The sequence below is a fragment of the Terrapene carolina genome, unplaced genomic scaffold, assembly GCF_002925995.2.
Source record: "Terrapene carolina triunguis isolate 2854851 unplaced genomic scaffold, T_m_triunguis-2.0 Scaffold141, whole genome shotgun sequence".
Taxonomy (NCBI): Eukaryota; Metazoa; Chordata; order Testudines; family Emydidae; genus Terrapene; species Terrapene triunguis.
The window spans coordinates 4558111-4579784 of record NW_020664492.1 but is presented as its reverse complement, the minus strand read 5'-3'; the positions used below and the strand labels follow the sequence as shown (position 1 = coordinate 4579784).

Here is a 21674-nt window from a genome sequence, read left to right as displayed (position 1 = left end):
CTAATTAATTATTTTAAGTAGAGACCTAGTTTACAGTGACACTGCTGGAAACAGTAGTTAATGTTACCATTTGTGTTTGGGAATGGCTGACACACAGTGGATGGGCAGAGAGCTAATTATATGTAAAATTGTTTATATCATCCCAGGGCGGCTGATAGAAGAGGACAGGTGAGACCAGAGATCCCTAGGCATTGATTTAGAAAGTGGCAGCAGATGTCCTGGCATAGCAGTGTTACTACAGTGACAAGCCACAGAGGCTTATCTTGGTATCTGTGTGTCTGTAAGGAAATGCTTTTAGTCTAGTCAACAACTTTTCAGTGGAGACTGTTGTGCCTGAAGATCCCATTCAGTTTTAAATTATGCATGCCCCATAGCAGGTATAAATGAATGTTTTGTATTAGGCTGTTAGAGAGGGAGATGGATGGCTTATAAATTGAGATGTTATTCTGTTTCATGTTCAGCCAAATTGACTTTGATAGCTGAGAGTAGGAGCACAAAGTTATTTGAGTTTTGTGAATGCAAGAAGGAATATCAATGGAAGGTTCAGTTTTTACGTCAGAAAAATCCGAAGGTAGAAAAAGGAGGGAGTGCCTTGCATGTATTTTACTTTGTTTTCTTAGCTTGTTAAAGGCTGATTCTTTTCAGTTTTCATAAAGATTGCAGAAGTTCAAAGGAAGCTTTTCCCATATAAAGAAAAAGGTTGAGGAATTGTAAAATGGGTTAAGTATTTCTATTTAAGATCCTACAAAGTAGCTTATATGGGATGCGTATGGTGTTCTGGAAAGGGGAAGTAGTAAAAATCAGTTACGTTCTTCTGTACATTAGTGCTCCCTGTTCTGGGTCCATCTTTTTTTTTCTTTCTCTCTCCTTCCCTTTAAACCCTCCAGTGGGGCTGAGTAGCCTACAGAAATTACTGCAGTGCTACGTCATGGAGTCACCTCTGTGTACACCCCTATCAAAGGGCAGAAAAGAGCAGAAGAAAGAAAGCCCTAGCTGTCTTCCGCCTCCCTTCATTTATAGCAGAGGGAGCTTTCCTGTTTCACCCTTGTTACCTCAAGGGAGCTTGCACTCCCAGTTGCTTTGGAGAAGATAAGCTCTTTGGGGAAGAGCCCATGTGTGTATGATCTTATATATAAGATGCACCGTTGTATCTAAGACCATTATCTCTAATTGAAGGACAAGGTCTCCTTAACACCTTCCATGTCCCTTCTATTATCTTGTGGGAGTGCAGGGATGACACACTCAGCCCAACAAGCCCTTTTATTTAACTTTGATGGCTCCAGAGCTATCAGCCAGGGAAATACTACCGTGCAGCTCCTTTTTACTAGCCAAGAAGGAACTAGCAACCTTGGTTATGACACCTCTCCAATGTCATTCCTATGAGCCTATGTCAAGCTGCAAGGAAAAAGAGGAGCCACTTTTGTGTTGCTTTAATCATTACATGACAGGTGTTGAGAGGGAAGTACCCCCTCAGCATAGAGACCAGACTGTGCCACTGAGTGGCCCCAAAAGTCTGCAGAAGCAACCCCAAGAGTCTGAATTTGAGACCTTTAGAACCAGAGCATATTTTCTACTGTTTGGTATTTCTTAATAAAGTGAACTAAAAAATCAGAAATAAGCATGTATCTTTAAAGGAAATAGTAAATGTCATCTTTAGATGTCTATTGCATTTATTACCCATAGTTTTTCTATGTACAGCACAGTGTTTATTACAATAACTGTGACATATTAAACTGGAAAAGAGGGGACTATTGAAATCCAAGAATAAAATATTGAGCGTTATAAAAATAGTGGCTGATGATGTAGGAGGTAATAGTTTGTAGTTAATAGCTGTGCTATTACACAATATATCTAGTGTTAAAAATACAAAACAGACTTCTGTGAGAGAGACTGAGTCCCTTTTTAAGCAACAAAAGCAGAGTAATTTTCGAGTGAAAGGCTGACTTTCCATGCTGAATTCTTCCATTGTGACTAGATGTTGTAACACAAATGATACATAAGATCAAACTGCCCTGAGATATTTTCATCACCTACGCACAGTTGTGGGAAAATTTTAATATCACTTTTGTGTTTAATCTCCTGTTTTAATAGTAGGGGTGTTTTTAATAAAAAAGTGTGCAGGGAAGGGAAACAGACATTAAATGTTCTTAGACCATTATTTTGTCAGGCCAGGTATAATTGGGTCCTTGATGGGCTGGATGGCCTAGTGGTTAATGCATTCAGCCTTCGGAGCTGTAGTAAGGGAGCCCAGGCCTGCCCCCTCCAATGGACTGTGGCCCAGTGCCATAAGAGGGTCAGCAGTGTTTGGCCTCCAAAGGGGCCCTCTGAGCTACCCTCCCTAGTCACTTCCTACTGCTGCTTTCCTTCTTCAGCTTCTGGTCTCAGATAAGGGAAAAAAAGAAAACGAAAAAGAAACCAAACCATGAGCCCTAACTGGGCTCAGCATACAGTCCTGTCCCTTCAGGAAGGCTTCTCCAGCCCCTATGTCAGGAGCCTTCACGCTAGGTCTGCACACCTCCTCAGACTCCCCTTTCTGTGCTGGGTTGCTCCATTTTCAACCCTGTCTCCAGTTGCAGCATGTTCAGGGATGAAAGTAACTTACAGGACTTACCGGTACTGCCGGAGTCTTGAGGGGGGCGTGGCCTCATCCGGAAGAGGCGTGGCCTCAACCAGAAGAGGTGGGGCCTCTCAAGATTTAAAGGCCCCGGGGCTGTGGCTGGGAGCCCAGGGCCTTTAAATCAACCTTGGGCTCCCAGCGGCAGAGGTGTCTGGGAGCCCCCGGGGCTCAGGGGCAAATTAAAGGGCCCGGGGCTCCGGCCGCCGCGGAGCTCCGGGCCCTTTAAATCCCCCCCGCAGCTCCAGCAGCTGGAGCTGCGGGGGGCGGGGGGGGATTTAAAGGGCTCGGGGCTCCCCGCAGCCGTTCCGGGCCTTTTGAATCCCCGCCCGAGCCCGGCTGCCGGGCTGGGGCTGGGATTTAAAGAGCCCGGAGCTCCTGCCGCTGCGGGGAGCCCAGAGCCCTTTAAATCCCCGCCGCAGAAGCCGTTGCGGTCCGGCACGGTGTACTGGCTCTTGCTGGTACTCCGTACCGGACCGTACCAGCTTACTTTCACCTCTGAGCATGTTCTGCAGGGGGGAGGGGCTACCTGGGCCCAGTAGTGTCCTTTAACCCTTTCCTGCCCAGTGTGGAGTTTGTGCACTCCATCACACCAGGCTTTACATAATATTGTTAACACACTAGGACAGCATGTACTACGGTATAGTGGCTCAGAAATATGCTGTCAGTGATTTACAGCTAATATGCATGAGGTATTATGGTGCTGTTCTTGCTATCTGTGATACATACATGCTCTTGATGTGTCTTTAAAATGCTGCACATTACATATCATGATGCTATTTCATTACATGTTCATAAGAACTTGTAGGCCAAGTTTCTGCTTGAAGCTAATTTTAGCATCTGATTTATTATTTTTTGAAAAAGACATTCAATACAGATCCTTTAACCATTGGCAGGTGCCACTCTAGTATTTATTTGAACTCTAGCTATTGAGGCTGATATAGCATCATACAGCATTATGAGGTGAGATGTGTTTACTCGCTTTAAATAAATCAAAGCCTATGTTACACTCCAGTAGTTACAGAGGGGGCTGGTCCTATTTTAATTACCCACTGGTGTATTCACTTATACCAGCATGCTGACAACCTTTTCCCTTGAAGTTCACTGTCGTCATGTGATATCCTCTTTCTCCATTGGGAACAACAATGTATGTTCTTCTTTTCCTTCATATTGTGCAGGTATGTTTATACTTCTGTCAAAATTCTTAAATGAAAGGGTAAAAATATGTGACTAAAAAAGATTAAGGAAGGGTACTGGCATGCTTTATGTTTGCAGGTTTTGCAATACATTCTCTCTGCTGTCTGCCTTTCTGTCTGCAGAGGATTTGTAAGAAATCCTACCTGGGTGTTTCCTATGGTCTGTTCTGCATTTTTGAAGAAATTGTGCTTCAGAGGTTGGACTTAGATTATCTAATTGTATGTTAGAACCAGTGATGTGCATGACAAACAAGAATTACAGGAAATATTTTCAAATGCTGCATGTTTCAAATATTCAGACAAGATGTAAAATCTACACAAATCTACTCTGTCTCAAATTAGCTGTTTTATGCCCTTTAATTTCATTTTTTAAAAATATGTATTTTTGAAGATGCCTTCCTAAATTATTAGGTTCTGCATGTTGTATTTTACAGGTTAATCTTGCTGGACAGTCTGGTCAGTACTCTGAATTTAGATGATAAGAACACGAGACCTTTTTGGTAATTTTCACAAGATATATTTTTAAGATCAGAGAATTCTAGCCACTCTGATTTGAAAAATCCAAGTTTCTTAAAAAAAAAAAATTGTGTGTGTGTATATATACACACACACACACACACACACACACACACACACAAATATAAATATAAAAATATTTAGGAAGCCAAAAAGAGATTTCTAGCACCTTTGTAGTCAGGAAAAAGTGGGGGACATGGGGAGGGAAGGAAGGTAATATGCAATAGGAAACTATATGCTTATAATAAGCCATAAGTGGAGGTTAACATACATTCTGGACCAAAATAAAACATCAACTTTCTCCTTTGTCAAGGCTACTTGTTTTATTTATAAATCCATGTGATTTGTATTGGGAGTTGGGTAGGGAATTAAGTCTTTAAACATGAGATCGCTTTGGTCTCCTAGGATACATACAGTAATAGTTGTACAGTTATCCATGAGGTTTCACGGTAGTCACCATAGAAATATTGTTAAACTTTAATTTAGTAATTTGAGCTACTTTATGAAGAAAGGTTTTGATTTCATTTGCTTTCTGTCCATTGCAAAATAAGTACAAAAATTTGATGTGAAGAATCTCCTCCTAAAAACGTCACTCAAAATACTGCACTACTAAATTAAAAAGAAAAGTAAATCAAGACATTTTGAAACAAAACTGCATTCCTCTATTATTTAGTTTTCTTTTTTTCTAATTCTGTTCATCTTACAGAACTTCCTGCTAGTAAAAATTATGAGCTAGGAGATAATGAATGGGTATTTTGAAGCAGTCATATTTGATATTTTCAAATGGAGGTCCTTGTAGAAGATAATACTGTTACTCCTTTTGATGCAAACAGCCAAAATTTGGAGTTTTGTCACAAAATTTTTGTGGGTTGTTTCTGTTAAGCCGAGAAATTGATGATGGAGTCAGATATTTCTTTGATGCAATCCTGTTTTATTTACAAATAAAATAAAGTACTGTTTTCCTGGACAAAATAGAAATCAAACAGGATACAGTTTCTTTGCTCCCAGTTCCAAGCTTTTGTCCAGATCGCACTCTTCTCCAAAGCTCTCTTAGCTTTTTCTCAGGGACGTGCTGCAAGTGCTCCTCTGGGGCTTCCTTACTTCCTTCTCTGTCTCATTCTGAGGTGTTTCTGGTGCTTCTGTCTCACACACACAGACACACACCTGTGATCCAATCAATCCCTTGCCCCTGCGTTTATCAGACCAGTGGGAAACCCCTTTGCCCACATGTCCCTGCAACTGCCCAGGCTTGCATGCAGTCTAGTCCTTGTTCGGTGGTTTTCCATTGTTTTAACTATCACTAAATTAAAGAGCATTTTGGAATGGAAGAAACTGTAGAAAAATAAAATGGCAAAGAGTGTGTCTGGGAGTTTTAAAATTAGCATTATTTGTTTATTAAACTTAATGTGATGCAACAATAATCAGATTAATAATTAATGTGGGACAATACTTTATAGTGAAATCACATTTATTGTCTCCAAAAGATAGCCCAAGTGAAATGTATTTGAGCCATTATGTTAGTTCTCTATCCTGTTTCCTTTTCCATACAAAACTCCCATTTGAAGTCCAGGAGTCTCAACACAGAACAACTATGAGATCAAGCCTCGAACTGTAACAATCTCACAGATCATGTCATACTCAAATTAAAAATGAAAAAATACTGATTCTATTAATTGGTCTACATGAGAAAGTTGCACTTGTTTAACTGAGATCATTTTTTAAAAAAAAAGCTTTAGTGAAACTAATGCAAAATCGTGTATAGACAATTATATTTAATTAATGCTTTATTTCCTTTTATCTTAAGTCAGAAAGGAATTAACTTAAGCTAAACTGAGATGAAATTCTTCAAAACAAGTATCTACATAGGATTTTGCAATGGTTTAAAATTACGCCCTTTACTTAAACTGGTCTGTGTAGACAGCCCACAAGTCTGTGTATTTCCAATGTTTTCAGTTTTGAAGCTCGGAAATGGAAGTGGCTTGGCTAGAAGTGGCTTTTTAGTACAGTACACTATTCTTCTGTTGTAGAGTATTTCTAGTCTGTAAACAAGACCCAAGATCATTCAACTAAAGTACTTTTCAGGATCCCTGGATTTTTTTCCTAACCACAGGTGGAATAAGTTCTCTTCACGACTGCCTTAGTTGAGTAGTCACTAGAGAGATGGCTGGTTCTCGCACTTTTTTTTTTTTTAATGTCTTCTAATACACTACAACGGAGAGTAAGGTATTCTAGCACAAAGTGTGCTTAGTTATGTTACTGATTAAATGAAATTGTGTATGCTTGATGGACAATGATGGTTTTTATGTCTCTAGTTCTTAGATTGTTAATTTTAAAGTGCAATGTTAATTTTTGGTTTCCAGAGCTACTAAAATTCAGGGGGTTTTGTTTTTTACTTTTAAGTGTGACAATCCTTTAAGAACATTTTCAAAAAGGTTAGTGTTGTTTCTGCTGAACCTTAACTCTGGGTTAACAAAGTTCTGCCTGCAAATTTAATTATTATAAAGCTGATGACTGACAGCCCATGAGACTGAAGTTCTCTGTCTCTCCACAGAACAGGAACAGTTTGGGCAGCAGCAGTGCAGATTTCCTCATACTGCCTGCCAACATGCCTCAGATCTGACCAGGAAGGGGCCACCTAGAAGGGTGAGAATTGAAAATAGTTAATTTTCCATAATCAGTTACTATGTGGCTTTTCTGATGAGACTGCCAGCAAGGCTGTTGTTTGTGGGTGAATTGTGAGGAAAGGCTCCCCTTGTCCTTTGGGAACTGGAGTGAGACTCATATCACACAAGGTACTGAGTTTCTGTGAGATGGTGGCAACCCTGACTCACTACCAGATCTGGATTTTTGAATAAGTAATCTACCGGTGAAAAGCTCCATTCCCATTTCTAATCTGCACTGCATTCACACTGAGATCTTGATAGACATGCAAAATATTACTTTATGTAGGTATCTTATTTGTTACAAAAAGATTTTGGAACATTTAGCTTGGGATGGGGAGAAAGTTCTATAGACTTTAGAAAGAGATGAGTTAGAATTTTATCTTTATGCCAACCTGCCCTGTCAAGAAATGTTTAAATTTCCAACCCTGTATATCTTATGTGCACATAGGCAGGTTATTTCCAATGCTAGTGTCATTTCTTAAAGAACTGCTTTCAGAAGTGTTGCATCCTGTAGTACCATGCTTCAAGACCATAACCACGATTACCCAAAGTAGGTCTGGAAGTTGTGACATAGCCCTTAGGAGCTGGGCAAATAGCATAGGGGGAGTATAGTCCAAAGCATCCTTGTTAGAATCTGCAGTGCCAAATTTAAGCATGCCTAGAAGACCATAGGAGGAAAGGGCTGACTGCTTCCCCATGTTGTTGACTGTTTTCATCCATTCTCCCTCTGTCATTGGAACATTGACCAAGAATTTCAAATATGCATGCATGAAGTTACGCTTTTTAAATAAGTGGTCTGATTTTTCAAGTGCTGAGGAGCCAGCAGTTCCCAGTGAAGTAAATGGGAGCTGCAGGGTCCTCAGCACTTTTGAAAATCAAGCCATTTATTTAGGAGCTTAAACATGGTTTCAGGCTCCTAACCTTAGGCATTCATTTTTTAACATTTTGGCTTCTGTCTGTTTTGGCTGACATTCAATGTAAATGTTATCATAGCATGATACATCCCTCGTTTGCTAACTCTGCAGCTGTAATCCAAATGAGAGCCCCTTGATTTTTCCCAGTTTGATTTTTTTCCATATTTAGTAGTGGGATGAAGTATTTGTCCATATCTATTGCGTGCATGAACCAGGGTGGGTAAGGTAATATTTTTTTTATTGGACCAACTTCTGTTGGTGGCTTTTGAGCTACACAGAGCCCTTCTTCAAGTTTGGAGAAGAACTCTATGTAGCTCAAAAGCTTGTCTCTCTCACCAACCGAAGTTGGTCCAATAAAAAATATTACCTCACCCACCTGAACTCTCTAATATCCCAAGACCAACATGGCTACAACAACACCACTTTTCTGAACCAGTAATTAGTTGAAATTATTTTAGTGTTCTGCATTAGTACCTGTTACTCATTTTTGTAATTCTACCTTTCACTTTTTTCTTTGGTTTTCCTAAAACTTGTTACGGCTTCTGCACATCTGTATCTCCCAGATGCTTTGCATTTTTGTAAGTATGAAATGAAGTCTGACTACTATTTAATTACAAAGTAGCAATTTTCACTTTCATGCTCATGTTCTATTGTTTCTTTACGTTTTAAAAAAAAAAAAAAAAAAAGGCTAGACTTCCAAGAAAAATGAGCAGAGATGTTGCTGGCATGTAGGACTGATTATTCTTTCCTTCTGTGTCCAGTGTTTTGAAAATTGGGCTTTCATTCCATGTGATCTAGTGGAAACAATTTGCTTAACATCTGGCCCCAGACTGCCATGCAAGTTTAAGAGTAAACCTAGAATGTGTATCAGAATCTGTTCTGTTAAGTTGCTGTGTTATGGTAACCCTGTACATCTTTGCTCACAGTTACACTTGAACCCTCTACTGCAGTGGTTTTCAAACTGCAGGTCACAACCCAGTACTGGGTCGCAGAATGGAAGGCATTGGGTCACAGCGGCTTTGGTCCGCACCGCCGACCGGGCTATTAAAAGTCCTGTCGGCGGTGCTGCCCAGCTAAGGCAGGCTAGTTCCTACCTGTTTTGACACTGTGCTGTGCCCCGGAAGCGGCCAGCAGCAGATCCGGCTACTAGGCGGGGGGCCACGGGGCTCTGCGTGCTGCCCCTGCCCTGAGCACCAGCTCCGCACTCCCATTGGCTGGGAACCAGCCAATGGGAGCCGGGGGGCCCGGTAACCGTGGGAGAGAGCTGCGTGGAGCCACTTACGCGCCTCCACCTAGGAGCTGGACCTGCCGCTGGCTGTTTCCAGGGCACAGCGCGGTCGCGGTGCCAAGATAGGCAGGAAGCCTGCCTTAGCTGCGCCACTGCCTGGGAGCTGCCCAAGGTAAGCCCACACCCCAACCCCGCGCTCCAATCCCCTGCCCCAGCCCTGAGCCCCCCCCCCCAAACCCAGAGCCCCCTCCTGGACCCCAAACCCCTCATCGCTGGCCCCACCCCAGAGCCTGCACCCCCAGCCCAAAGTCCTGACCCCCTGACCCAGCCCAGAGCCCCCTCCCACACCCTGAACCACTCATTCCCAGCCCCACCCCGCAGCCCTCACCCCAACCCTCTGCCCCAGCCCTGAGCCCCTCCCACACCCGAAACCCCTCATTCCCAGCTCCGTTGTGTCGTGGGCATTAACAATTTTCTACAACTGGGTCACCAGAAAAAAAGTTTGAAAAACACGGTTCTACTGTATTTCAGTAACCTCTTACTGAAATACAGAAATACTTTGTTCCCAAGAACACTCTCTTGTAGGATACAAGGGATGTACTCTACTGGACAAACTTCCCACTCCAGTGTATGTACTGTTTAACGCACTGCATACCATTGAGAGAACCTTGCTATTCTGTGGATCCTGATGACCCAAGGATTACTATTTATTTTAATTGCAACCAGCCAAGATGGTAACTGGGAAAGGGACTGGAATAGGATTTTAAGGGTGTGGAAGTAAAAAGCTTTAAGACATAGAATGGATATGGAAATGGATTTAAGAAAAACCGTTTTATCTGACAAATACTCCTTACAAGTCTGTAAGCACATTTCATGGCTGTGGAATTAAAGACTGGAGTAAGAAAGTGTATTATGCCCAGTTTTTGACTGATACAAATGCAGTGTTATCTTAATTTGTATATTCTTTGTCTCCTTTGGATATATCCCACACAGAGATTTAATTCCTGTGTGAATTCTATTCTTAAACTCCTGGATAAAGTGGTGTGTGTGTGTGTGTGTGTGTGTGTGTGAAAGAAAGAATGTAAAGAGCTGTTTATCTTTCTAAACACAATTTTTAATTAAAAGAAAGTTTTATGGGTGTCTCATAATATTCACTAAATGCAAGTTACTACTGGGTAGATTGGGTAGATTTATATCACATATGTCTTAGACCTTAGTTCCTCCTGTGATGCTGACACATTGGGCAGTCCAGTTCCTTCACTGATTGCTGTTGCTTGCTAATTGTGGTACTTCTTCCCAGGTGATGCCACCGCATTCAGTATTCTCTGTCACTGTCTTCTGCTAGTTCCTCCTTAGCCTTGCTCGTTTTCTCTGTTCTTTCTCAGGTATCCAGTTCAAAGCTTACTTAACATGTCTCCCATCTTCCATACAGTGTACATGTCCCAACCACCTGAGCTTTCTTTTACAAGTTTCTAGTTATTACTGTATAGATTTGTATCACATATGTCTCTGTTTATTTTCAGTGTTGTATTTTTGTCCTTAGAATTTATTTTGCATGCAATAAAGATTTTGACTTAAAACTAGGCAGCATAAGAATTTCCAGTTACTCATAACCAGGACATCCAGTGTTTTCCATGGCATTCTGGATTTAAATTTTGCAGAAAGGTCCATAGTTTCTGCAGCATGCCGACTGCTAAAACCTGTGACATACTGAAATTTTTGTGGTGCTGTGAAGTGAATAGAAAATCATTCAGAATAACTAAAAACCAAGGAAAACCTGAGGCTGCATTGTGAATTCCTCATGAGTGGACCCCAGCTCTTGTGCAGAGCCCTGTTGACTTTAGTGAGGCTCTGTGCAGGAGACTTCCATCTGGTGCAGGTTTGGGGCCTAAAGTAGGGCCAGTCCTGCTACCAATGACAAACCTTGCATTGACTTTAGAGGTGCTGGGTCAAGCTATTGTCGGGGGATGTCTTGATACAGATTTCTAAGTTATTTTTCCTCTCTTGTCTGGTCATGCACTATTTTACTATATGAACTTTGGTTATATTACAGCAACACCCATTTGGTATGTCTTCACTGCAGAGTTAACTCGGGTGATCTGCACTTGGGTGTGAGCACTTCAGTTGATCTAACCCAGGTGTGACCAGCCACCATCTAAGGGTTTGTCTTTACTGCACTGTTAACTCAAATCCCATCCACACATTAAAGCCTCATAACTTCAGTGTGTTGGTAGTTTTTAACTTGAGTTGACTGATTCACCAGGGGGTGTAACACAAGTCATTAGCTCTAATACAATCACACTATGCTGCAGACTAAATGGAATCACTCTGTAGTTAATACAGTCATTCTGTGCAACTCAAATGCTAATTTGCAGTTCTTACTTGACGTAGGCTAATTTAAGTATAGATAAGTCTACCATGAAAATATAATGTAAGAAGGTAAATATTTTTAGGAGCTGCCTCCATCCTGGTAATATTTACCATGCACTGGGAATAGGTAAATAGTCTCCAGATCTCTGGAGAAGCATTCCTTTGTTATGACTGTGTAGGCCAGTTTAAGTGCTTTCTAGTGATGGCCTTTAGCCGGTTGATGCAAGTGACTGAAGCTTCAAGTCCCCTTCTATCCAGGATGCCTTTTGTTCCCTTTCTATAACCCCTCACACTTCTCCCTCATAACATAAAGTGCCTGGCACTTTGCGGTCTGAAGTGTTTCCTGGACTTCTCTGAGAATGTTTGGTAACCTGTAATATATTGATTGCCCCTGCCTATTGGCAGGGAAAAGGCAGTCTATAGCTCTCAGTCAAGGGGCTGAGCCATTTGTAAAAATCTGTCTCCTTGCTTTGTCTCAAAAGTCCATCCTTCACACTAAGAAGAGTGGGCAGAACCAAGAGTTCCCACCTGTCTGGTTTAGATCTCCTTAGAAATTCTCCACTTTAAATAAGTGTGCTTTTTCATTTGATCATATATTTTACCTAGTTTTCTTATCCTTTTACTGAGCCAAAAAGCTTGTTACTGAACATAATCTGCCTCACAGAATAATTTCAGCTCCCACCGCCATCCAGAATGTGACTGACTGGCAGAGAAGGGAAAGCCAAAGAGGAGGTAGGTGTCTGTCATGGAAGGTGGTGTAAGTTTGTCTGAAGGGTCAGGTTTCCTGTTTCTGCCCACAGACACCCTAAAAACTCTTACTCTGGAATCTACTTCCACTGGGGGGGATTGCAGGAAGCAATTGATTCTTTCTCCCCCCCCCCCTTTATTTTTCTGTCTGTTTTGGGTTCACCTCTTATGGCTGCTGAGGCCTGGACCCTCTCTCCAGGGCAGCTCCAAGATAGTTATCTCCTTTGGGGTGTCTTCATTTAGACCCTTAGGATAGTGATGTGATTGGGACTTGCTCTCCAGTGAAGACACCTCTCAAGCAAGATGAAAAGGGAATATAGCCACATTTCACTTTTTATTTCTCTCACCTGCCTCTGACTTTTACAAATCTGTATAATTTAACCAAATCATGTCTTTTATATGTTACATTCTGGGTAGCCAGGAGCCCATTATGTTTAATATAGTTAAAGTTGTTCTGCTTTTCTGTGGAAGCCGTCATCTGGGAACAGGATACATGGGAGTAGGCTTTATAGAAGGTTTAGCTTCTTGATTGATGGCTTTCTGCTGTCTTAATCTCTCCAAGCAGAAAGGGCAACCCAGATGTTAAAAGCCGTTAGATAGATTGTCTTGTAGAAAATAAATGCATGGATAAGCAAAATTTTCACTCTCTGCCTCCCTCCGCAATTCAGTCAATCAGTAAGAAAGAAGCAGTCTGGCTAATTATCCCCTTGCGGTTAATTTCTTGACTGCAGGCATACTAATTTTTTTTCTCAGACATAAAATCCTACCCCTTACAGTGATGTTAATCAAAGGTTGTGTTGGTGCTTTTCTATACTTTGGAGAAAAGCCATGTTTAGCTGAATTACTTAAGCTTGGGGAAATTGTTTTTTCAACTAAGAGAGCAATCAAGTTATTTAAATTTTGCACTCATTTACCAAAAAAAAAGCTTTGTTTTTAAAACAAACAAGTCTTGGTTTCAGACTTGGTGAATGTATAATCCTGAATGAATTTTTTTCCCTTATTAGATGAAATTGAGTTTATTTCAAAAGTAATGTACCTTACTCTTCTTACTGATAGAAGAACACAGCAGAGTGTTGAAGAGAGAAAAAGATTTCACCTACTAGTTTTATCTGCCTGAAGTATAATGGTGACACATCCGTAGGTTCCTGTGGTATATAGTCTGTCTTTATGGCAAGTTTGTGTTTTATTTTCATAGTATAATACAAGCCATGGGCAAGGTCTGTAAAGTTCTGCATATTTATTCTGGCATTATGGCATATGATTATTATGGCCACAGAATAGCCAGCTTGGCTTTTGATATCCTGACTACTATTTCACTATAATGTGGGTTTTGAACCTGGGAGTCATAAGCAAGGGTTCACAACCATTTCCCTTTCTTCCTGGTTAATGGGAGTGAGCTCCCGTAATTTTTTGTAACTTGGGGGTCACAGTACAGGTATGGAAAAAATGGAGACCCATTGCACCTTGAATGTTTTATGGTCTTAGTTTGAACTCTTGTGTCCTTGTTTTGATGTGATTTTTTTAATGTAAAGAATTTTTAAACACTTATGGAGCCTGAATATATGTCCAACTATGATTACTGGTATATGGAGCATCTCTTGGGGGTTCTGTACTTCTCTCTAGTTCTTTATGTATTTTCAGAATATTCTGCCATTATTTAAAGGCTTTGAGATAATATTTCACTGTTATGCAGATGACACCAAAATATATTTGTATTTTATGTCTGATTCTGGTATGCAGCTTTGCTTTGCTTTTTAAGTTGATCTACTGAAATTCAGTATTTGACAGCAACAGGTGGTCATTGTCTTTAATATAATTCAGATCAATCTGCTGTTAATTTGGTCCAAAGCACTAGTGTAAGGTACCTTGGGCCTGCTTTTCTAGAAAACTTTGATATTTTAGACTGACCTTTTACTTTATCCAACTACAATATTTTGTTTTGAGTTTTCAATAACAGAGCCTGGATAGAGCATTTGTTTTCTATAAATGGCATAAAAATTTGTTCATGCTTTAAATACAAACGCACTGACTATTTTTATTTATAAAGTACTGTGTGTTGGCCTTCCTCTTGTTTCTATACATATTTTCTCCAGTGTGCCCAGAATGCGGCTATTAGGTTTCTTGTGTGTCAAATTTGCTTCTCATATTACCCCTGTACCACAATCCCTATATTGTGTCCCTGCTCCACAATGGGTTAGTTTTAAATTTCTAAGAAGTCCTGCATGTGTTAGCACAATTTTGTCTGAGTCTCTTGCTCCCTGCCTCAGTCAGGAGTGGTTGAAGTAGGTTCTTGAAGGGAGGAGAGAGAGCTCATAATTTTGGTGATTGTCACTAGGTGGGGTTGGGTGTTTTTGCATCAAATAGATAAAGTGTTTAAAAAAAAATAACTTGGTGTTTCCTGCTTTCACACGGTTGTTTATTCTACTGTACATCTTGGTTTCTCTTTTTCTCCAACTTTTTGAGGGTCTCTTTTTCAGTCTAAATTTTCCAAATTTCTTACGTCTAATATATATACAAAAAAATAATGTTTGAATTAAAGATTTCTCTTCTTTGATCTCTCCTTTTCTTTGAGTCGAAGACTTATCTGATGTAGCCTCTGTATTTGTTATAATGAACTTGGGGTTTCATTGAAGAGGCCTATGAGGTACCAGTCCTCATCTCTCTTGTTTCCATTAAGATTTGTGTGACTAGAGAAGGTCTATTGCAATCCCCTGAGCCAAAAATGAGGGTTCCCTCTAAATGGGTTGTGGAAGGTGGCCACTTGATGTTTTTTGCACACTTTGAACAAATACTTCCAGCTAAATATTTGGTCTTTTGTAGTTGCTGCCCGGTTTAATAGGGTTCCTTTCTGGCACTGTCGAAGCTACTTTCATGTAGAGCAGGGGTGGGCAAACTTTTTGGCCTGAGGGCCACATCTGGGTATGGAAATTGTATGGTGGGCCATGAATGTTCATGAAATTGGGGTTGGGGTCTGGGAGGGGGTGAGGGCTCCAGCTGGGGTTGTTGGCTCTGGAGTGGGGCCAGAAATGAGGAGTTCAGGTTGTGGGAGGGGGTTCCGGGCTGGGGAAGGCGGTTGAGATGCGGGAAGTGGGTAAGGGCTCCGGCTGGAGGTGCAGGCTCTGGGGTGGGGCCAGGGATGAAGGGTTTGGGGTGCAGGAGGTGGCTGGGGATGGAGCAGAAGGGTTCGGAGTATGGGAGGGGGCTCCAGGCTGTGAGGCAGGTTATTAGGGTGTGGGAGGGGGTACAGGCTCTGGGCTGGGGGTACATGTTCCAGAGTGGAGCCAGAAATGAGGGGTTCAGGGTACGGAAGGGGGTACGGGCTGGGGCAAGGGGGTGGGGCGCAGGAGGAGGTCAGGTGGCGCTTACCTCAAGCAGCTCCCAGAGGCAGTGGCATGTCCCCTCCTCCCCTCGGGCTCTTACGTGGAGGTGCGGCGCTGGCCAATGGGAGCTGCAGAGCCGGTGCCTGCAGACGTGTAGGAGCTGGAGTGGGGACGTGTCGCTGCTTCCAGGAGCCGCGTGGAGCCACGGCACGCGTGGAATGGGGCAAGCCCCCGACCCCGCTCCCTGGCTGGAGTGCCAGAGTGCAAGCCCCTGACCCTGCTCCCCGGCGGGAGCTTGAGGGTCGGATTAAAAGGTCTGACGGGCTGGATGCAGCCCGCGGCCATAGTTTGCCCACCCCTGATTTCGAGTGTACCTGCTTTTCCTTCCTTTGCATCTTTCCTTTAGTTGACAGGATCACTACTTGGATCCTATCAGACTAGACAAGTGGATCACAGAATGTAAAGTTACAATGATATTCCGTTGATCCAATTATTCTAGAGTCTTATCTTTTTATAAGAAAACATACAGCAGGTGTCCTTGCAAGAGACCCCTGTTCAAAGGAGCTGCTGTAATTAAAGCCTGTAGCTCTTTGTTACTATGGAAACATAGCACACCACAAATACGAAATGCAAGTTTCAGTAGTGTTGACTCTTCCATAATCTGCATTCACCAGATTTAGGTGATGCTTCATTTGTTACCCAGTAAAACTGTCTTCCTGCTGAAGTAGCTGAAAGTACTTTTCTTAGAGATGTGACTTATTTAAAAACCCTAAGACTGAATTCCTGAAGCATAAAAACAAAAGCATTGTCTGCAATGTGTTCCTGAAATTTTGTGAGGTTGATGCACTGTCCAAATGCAGTCTACTATGAGCACAGTTTTAATTGTATAGTATAATTATTCTATGGGCATTGTTTTTATGGAACCTAGATACTTAGCATAGGGGGAAAAGACAATGTAAATCGATAGTTTGAGCCCAGCATTGTTTGGTTCTGGTATAATTTTGACCAAATACAAAACTTACCATTGGGATGTAATTTTATTTGCTTGAATACAAAAGGCCTGCTTATTCTTGCGAACTTAATATTTTAATTTTCCTGCATACGATAGGACTGAATGTCAGTCTGAAAATTTTCATGTTGGATGAAAAGACTTAACTAAAAGTGTTACTGTTACCTTAACAGAAATCTGCCAGGGCTTTGGTCAGCACTTCTGCCTCTCCAGCAATGTTATTGATTTTTGACTTGCCAGACTCCTTCCTGTGGCATCATAGCATTTTAATAATTTACATCCTACAAAAAACTTGACAATGGTTAAGCTGCTGGTGTGCTGAGACCACAACCAATCATGCTGACCAATATTGTCCCATTGTTTCCTTGTACTGCCCAGTCACCTTATCTGGATCCATTTGTTGTATATTTTTTTATACTTACTCTTTTGGGACAGGAACTGTATTTTTCTTCTGTGATTGTACTACACCTAGCACAATGGGGTCCTGGGCCATGACTGGGGTTCCTATGCTCCATACAAATAATAATTATTAATAATAAATACCCAAAGTTAGAATTGAGATAAACTTTTAGTATTTTCAGAGTAAAATCTTACAGGATTACTTTAAAATTACATTAAAATCTGTTTTCCTTCATATGAATATAGTGAAGCCCCAGATATCTGAATCATTAATACAGATGTTATAAAGCCATCAGAGTATTGTTTCTAGTTCTGCTTCATTTACATGGGTATTTTTACTGTACATTTTTAATAATAAAAACAGAAGCTGTACCTGCTGAGTCAGGCTGACAGGCAATGTAGGTAGTGGGAATTGACATGGAGCACAACTCTTGTTCTATAGCGCCAGATATTTGAAATGAAAAATATGAAGAGATTAAATATTGAAGAGTTTCTGCCATCTCTAATTATCTAATCATACTATTGCCTACTTGAAACAGCTTTCAGAGTCACCAAATTAGATACTGTATTTACTGCTAAGCATGATATTGGACTGAACATTGAACTGGGATCCAGGTGTGACAGATAATGCAATCCCATGCAGTATATGTATGGACCATATTGTGTTTAGTTTACAAATGGTTTATGCGTCACTGTGGGTCAGGTATTGAATGCAACTCTGGGTGGAGGATTACTGCAGCTTCTCTAAAAACCAAAAACAATGGCGGATGATTAAGATGAATCATTCAGAATTGTAAATATCTCCAAAGAGGTACCACAAGCTCAGGGGCTCACATATATTGGTTCAAACTGGGTTTTCCAGAGACCAACAAAGAGAAAGGGGTTTTGATATAAAAAGGCTGTGTTTAAATTGACTCAGGGACTTCTTTCTGATCCAGCAAATGGACAGGTCCTTCTGTCCAAGGGGGGCCCCAACCAGGAGTGCTGCCAGCTTTTCCGCCGCCCTAGGCGGCGGAAGGTCCCGCCTCAAAATGCCACCCCCCCACAGAGGCGACGGAAGGTCCCGCCGCGGAAATACCGCCGCGGTCGCAGCCCCCCAAATCGCAGCACCCTAGGTGACCGCCTAGGTCACCTAATGGGTTGCGCCGGCTCTGGCCCCAACCCTTTCAGAAGGATTGGGAAGCCTTTGGCCTACTGTAGCCCTATAAGACTAATGGTGACCTCTGGTAAGCTTTTAGTGTACTTTGATTTTTTTTTAAACATTTTCTCTATAATGCTTTTACCACAGGAATAAAGGTCCTTGCCTAGAAAGAACTGTGTGGCAACTTGTAACTGCTGGCAGTACACTGTTCACAGCCCTTGGAGAGAAAGCAAAGCACAGGCACTGGTGTAACACCAACGGACCCCAGTCGGCGGTGGCTGAGATCGAACCTCGGATCTCTGGAGCTAAATGCATGAGCCTCTACTGCATGAGATAAAAGCCATATGGCTGTTAGCTAAGGCTGTAGAGCAGACTCATTAATCTCTCTCTAATTGGTCTCAGTGCCACTAGGTGGGACAGAGCACCACATGCAGGAGGTGTGTGGATTACATTGGTGTTTAGGCAGACCGGCTTGCTGGTGGTATCACAGTGTAAGGCAGGGATCTGTGCAGCCTGTAAAGCCCCCAGTCAAAAGGGAGTGGGACAAGAGTGCCTGCGCAGAGACAGGTGATGGCTGGAGTCCTGACTGGGCACTCCTGGAGTGGACCCACAGAGTAGGGGGATACAGGTGTGGTTACCCTGAAACTATGACACCAGGAATTTATCATTTTTAATCTTGGCTCTGTTGTAGTTTGGGGCAAGTGATTTAACCTATCCCTGTTTCCTCATCTACACAATACAGGGGTGGTGCTTACCTGTGCCCTTTGCGTGGTATGAAGGTTAGTTTATATTTGTATGAAGGTTTGAAAATGTAAAATCCTATGTAATTTTGGAGAATAAGTATAATACTACTTAACAGCTACCTCGTACTCAGCTAGCATGGTGATGGGTGCAGTACAAGAATCAGAACAGAAGAGAATTCAGAAATCTTTAAAGTACATTTTGACTCTTATAACATATATTGTCCTTAGTCAACGTATCCTGTGACCCAACATGTTGATGAATGAGGCGTTGTGATTTGTACATGTAGTTATTATTTCATCTAGCTATCTCTTGGGCTTTGTTAGAGCAGCTATGCATCACCTTGCTGGAACAGATTTCCTCTATCTGGCTGCAGTAGGATGCCCTATATTTAGGCACTGCTGGGTTGAGTAAAGCCTCCGTAGTAACTCCTACACCTTCCCTACCCAGACCTGCTGGGGAAAGAGGGTGTGGCTTGGGCATCTCTATGCCTCAGCAAGTAGAGTAGCACCTTAGGGCTATTGGCAGCCAGCCCAATTTAGAGAAGCCCTGAGGCTGTAGGAACAGGCCAGCATAGAACAGCCCTGGAACAAGGAGGAATAGAGCTGGTTATTTTTTCAGTATCAGTTTGGTTACATAGCTTTCAATTGGATATTGTTTGATTGGTTTTATATAAATTATATTTAATGAGCAAATGTACATTCCAAAATAAATTGTTATATCCGTTAGTTATATAGCAATGAAAGCTGGATCGTCTGTCTTGGAGAGAAGCTGATGCCATGCAGGGAGGCCACTGAGTACAGCAAAGGAGCAACAGTGGCAGTCATTGAGAGGCTACTCATTTGGTCTTTCCTTTTGTTGAAAGAAAAGGTGCAGAGTAGCGCATGTAACTGGAAACTCTGGGATGAGAACATTTTAAGAGGAACTGAGAATGTAAAAAAGTTAATTTTTAAAAATATATTTGTATTTTGGGACCAGGGAAAAATCTATTGTACAGTTTAAAAAATGATAAATAATAATACAGAACTAATCCTCCAATAATTTCTTAATGTGAGATTTTGAACCTGGCTAGTTTACATTTTTCCAGACATTCATTTAGAAATACATAGTCGTCTTTAAACTGTGAAGTAATAGTCTGTTCTTTGTCATGCATGAAGGGGACAGTACGCTAATGTGAGGGAGGGAGCAGCTATTGCTGTGAGCCTTGTTCACTTCATGTTTTATAGTATTGCTCCAGGAAAAAAGGTGAAAATCATGGCATTTGAATCTATGCCCCCTGCCCCCAACCCAAACAGACATTTTAAGCCAATTCAGGAATTTGAGAAGATTCACTGAGAATTGTAGTTATATCAGTAAATCAGAACCAAAAGACCCATAAGTAAGACCAATTTTAGACAAAAAAGAGCTTGCTAAATATTTTTTGTACAGTTGGATATCCAGTCACAGGCTGTTGCCAAAGGGACAAGGGCGTCACCTGTGCTATTCTGCTGTCTCACAAAAATCCCAGGAGACTTATTTTCTGGTGAATTATATGTGTTGAAAGACAAAGTTGGAAAACTTTTGCTTCCCCCCCCCCACATCTTTTTTTCACTTGTTTGCAATTTTCTTTAGCTGATACTATAATTCTAGGAGACATCTCAGCAGTTGTACATAATCATGCTGGATATAGGATATTGAATATTGGTTTTCACTAGCCATGGAGGGAATGGATCCTTTCAACACTGGGAAATGGCTCTTTCTTGGAGCCTCCATTTGTAAAGGAACATAATATTTAAGAAAGCAAGAAGGGTCTGCTACCTCCTCTGACTCAGCCTCCATGAGATCAGAGATAATATATTGTTATTTATTAGATTGCTCCTATCTGCAGAAATCGGCAGCAGAAACTGAAACCAGTTGAAGGCAGTGCCTCTTAGTGAGGTAGCCTCCATAACCAGAACAGTCCCTCTATTGGGGACTTCAGAGAAAATAGGGTGAATGAGAAAAAAGATATTTTAGTCTCCACCACAGATCACAAATCCCTGAGGTTGTAATGGATTCAATACCAATCTCTTGCCATCAGTACTCCAGTCTCATTCACTCTTGTGCCATCTGTCAGCCATGCTGTCCATCAATAACCTATGGTGACCCAAGAGGAGGATGCATAGGGAAAGGATATGCACAAGAACAGTCTTAGACAACAAGTTGTTGTAACGTATTACAAGCCTGTCAACTCAATGATCCAATGTCTGGATACTGTTCTCTGCTCTAAAGTTCTGGAACCCAACAGAATCCATGAGTCCCCAGGGGTGGAACATCAAAGCGGGTCCATCACCCTGTTAGAAAGGTGGAACAAGACCCAGACCTCAGCATGGAAGAGGTGATCAGATTGTGGCAAGGCATACTTAACATCTGTGCTGCAGATCAGATCTGTGTGTGTGCCATGGTTATCACCAGAGCTGTGAGATCTCATGCCATTGTACTGGAGTTATCCATGAGTCGTGGTGACTTCAGCATCATAAGAACACCATTATATTATTCCTAAAAGTACTGTGATCTGTATGTCATTCTTCAGAGTCCCACTGGAATATCATTACCAGAAGCACCCCCTGGTGCTCAGGTGTGTCTACATAAGTGTAACTTGAGTAAATAATGTTTATCTATGACCTGACCTTACACTTTTGTAAAACAAAGGTTTTTGTGATAGTTCTGAATAGCACAGTGGAACCCTACATACACTTGTACACTTAAGAGCTTTCTTGCTTTACTTTTTTATTCACTTCTATGTGCTGATGTGTGTGTGTGTGTGTGTGTGTGTGTGTGTGTGTGTGTGTGTGTGT

The 21674-nt window shown here is 41.6% G+C and overlaps 1 protein-coding gene across 3 annotated transcripts in view; it reads left to right on the top strand.

Moving 5' to 3' along the window:
* Window positions 1-21674, top strand: part of LOC112124174 (ligand of Numb protein X 2) — an 85274-nt gene that overhangs the window by 25237 nt on the left and 38363 nt on the right. Inside the window, exons 2-3 of one of the 3 annotated variants that reach the window (XM_026653604.1) lie at window positions 6878-6969; window positions 12177-12233. The exons of 1 other annotated variant lie outside the window; for it this stretch is intronic. The gene's annotated coding sequence lies outside the window, so the exon portion shown is untranslated. Of the gene's footprint in view, window positions 1-6877; window positions 6970-8466; window positions 8482-12176; window positions 12234-21674 lie in introns of all 3 variants that reach the window. One more of the 3 variants, XM_026653606.1, reaches the window with a different exon arrangement.